Here is a 3,093-nt window from a genome sequence, read left to right as displayed (position 1 = left end):
ATTGACTTGCGTTGGAGTTATCCGTGATCTCAGCACAGACTCCGTGCTCGTATCACAGATTTTAGTTAGGCTAACAGAATCAAAGTGAATTTTTATGATGGCAGGACAATGCAATAACTACAATAACTGTCTGGTTAACGTCATTATGGCATTGGAAAAGAAACAAATACTAAAAATGTTGCGTTTCCAAATGAGAAAGCACGTCCGTTGAGCGAGTTCTGTACTCCGTCATTGAAACGGGTATCCGTGTGTGGACCACGGAAGGTCAGTGTCATTGACTTGCGTTGGAGATATATCCGTGGCCACGTCACGGAATTTGGGGCAATTCCGTGATGATTTCACGGATTTTGAGTTAAGGGCCCGTGGACATTTCACAGAATTCTGTGAGACCAGGTTGGTAAGAGAATGCACTGATACAGTGACCTGCGTTCAGCCAGCTATATCTGCAGTAGGATACTTACCAATACGGGCATTTTGACATAATTTTTGTCAGAATTTGCCCATTTAAACACAATACTTCAGAGAGATCTTATATTCGCGCGCGTTCTGAGGCGCGGGTTTGCACGCTTCGGATGATCGCATGCACAATTCTTCCCACTGCGCGCGTGAGCTCTCGTCCTCTGGCTCTTAAATGTTTAAACTGACAAAGCTTAAATGAGTTTAGTTTAAACACATATTAACGTGTGCTGTTCAGGTCTCATCTGTGCGCGTGCGCTTTCAGCACCTGGATGATCACAGAATAAATGACTGCTCATATTCCAGCATAAGTCGTTCACATTTATCAAGAGTGAATGGTTTGTCCAGGTTTTTTTTATTTCCCCTCATCGCTATTGTTGTAATGTCTGGGAATCAAGAATGCGCATCCATCAACAGAAACATATATTAACTACTATTTATAGCAAACCATATTACAGATGCTTTGGATTGAAGTTGAACCGCCGTCCCAGCGCGTACCGAACCATGTGTGGTGAACCAAACGGTACGGGTTTTTTCTGCGAACCGTGCCACCCCTAGTAGCAAGTATACAAATTTCAGTGTTCTTGTAGTAAACTTGTAAGTGTACCGTTTCAATACTCATTGGGACTAAATTGGCCCACTTTCTAGCAGTGGCGCCCACAGAAAATTTTAATAGGGGTGGCCAGATGAGGCCACAGTAAATATTGGGCTGGCACATCAAGATAAAAAAATAAAATAAAAAAATAAGGGTTTGCAAAATTGACAAAAAATTATATGTCTGTGATTTTATCGCTAACAATAATTAGACAATATTTTGCTTAGTGTGTTATTGTTCTGATATCTAATGTCTAATTTTGCTGACAACTTTTTTTTTTACCTTTACACAATTTTTTCTAAAAGTGTGCACCATCTTTTGGGTCAAAAACTTGCATTTGGGCTTTTATCAAGCAAATGCAATCAGTATCAACAAAATTGATCTTTGCAATGCAGAGAAAACAGAAGCTGCATCCAATGTGCCATTTAGATGTTTTTACACACTGTTTAATGCAGGTCTGTGGGACATGGAACACAATCCCCCGGTTTCACAGACAAGGCTTAAGCCTAGTCCTAGACTAAAATGTAAATCTGAGCTGTTTTATCGAAAAGAAACTTGCACCGACTGATCTTAAAACATGTCAGTGCTTTTATTTTGTCTTAAGATGCACACCAGTAATACTTTTTTCGAAGGAATGTTTATAAAAATTACTTAAATGTCCTTGTGACGAGTGGGGCGTGGCCGAGGGACATGGTAGCGAGGCCGGTGGAGTGATTGGAGATGAACTACACCTGTTCGACCCACCGGTCTCGAGGCCCATGGAGGAGATGGAAGGATATAAAACTGGAGCGACGACAGTGAAGGACGAGAGAGGACCAGGCCTGGGCTTTTAGTTGTGTTTTGGTTTTTATTTTGCACGCATCAGTCGTCCGTGAGGGGCTGATGTGCTGCTTTGTGTTTATTTTGATCATTAAAGTTTTCTGTTGATTGTGCGCCGGTTCCCGCCTCCTTCTTCCGGATGAATACAAAGGTTTAATTCATTACAGTGGTGCCGAAGCCCGGGAGAAGGAGGGACGCGCTGCTGAAGATCCCTTGCCGCTGTGGTGAATCCGCGGTGCCATCCAGCTGGCGAGGAGTGTGCCGCCATGGACGCTCGAGGCGGTGGGCTGGAGCGAGTTGCCGGGGACGGGCGAGCTCGCTACCGGCCGCCCACGATGTGGAGAGACGGCTGCCGTCCGTGAGGGAGCGGAGGAGTCGGCGCCGTTCGCCAGGTGGCCGGAGCCTGCGGCCATCTGCGGGAACGGGGAGGAGCAGGGAACGGGGGACTCCTGCCGGCTGCCCAAAACCGGAGGAGTGTCGTGCCGTCCGCCGAGGGCCGTCCAGTGCCACCGCGAAGGAGATCGCCCAGCTGGTGGAGGGCCGAGCAGCGGTGCGTCTGGGAACCGGAATTTTTTAATTTTTTTTTCCTCTCTCCCGTCTCTCGTCTCTGTCGCTCCTCCTTCCATCTCCTTTTCTCCCGCCTCGTCTGTCCTACCCCCGGGTTCCCGCAGGTCCCCGCGAGCGGCCCCCCCGGAGGGAGGGGGGGGGGGGGGTAGAGCGCAGTCTCGGGAGTACCCCCCGGCCTGCGAGGGGCGATGGGGGTATGTGACGAGTGGGGCGGGGCCGAGGGACATGGTAGCGAGGCCGGTGGAGTGATTGGAGATGAACTACACCTGTTCGACCCACCGGTCTCGAGGCCCATGGAGGAGATGGAAGGATATAAAACTGGAGCGACGACAGTGAAGGACGAGAGAGGACCAGGCCTGGGCTTTTAGTTGTGTTTTGGGGTTTTATTTGCGCGCACCAGTCGTCCGTGAGGGGCTGGTGCGCTGTTTTTGTGTTTATTTTGTTATTAAAATGTTTTTGATTGTCCGCCGGTTCCCGCCTCCTTCTTCCGGATGAATATGAAGGTTAAATCATTACAGTCCTAATTGAACTATGGCCTAATCCTGGTTTAGGCTAAGCCCCGTCTATGAAACCGGGCCTTTAACCTGCAGTTACAAATGAATAAATAATGTTTTGATATTTTAAACATAAAACATTGAACACTGATTTTTGAAATT

Source organism: Carassius carassius, chromosome 2 (assembly GCF_963082965.1).
Source record: "Carassius carassius chromosome 2, fCarCar2.1, whole genome shotgun sequence".
In the NCBI taxonomy this organism is placed as follows: domain Eukaryota; kingdom Metazoa; phylum Chordata; class Actinopteri; order Cypriniformes; family Cyprinidae; genus Carassius; species Carassius carassius.
The sequence above is the reverse complement of the archived record's forward strand: the minus strand, read 5'-3'. Positions refer to the sequence as shown.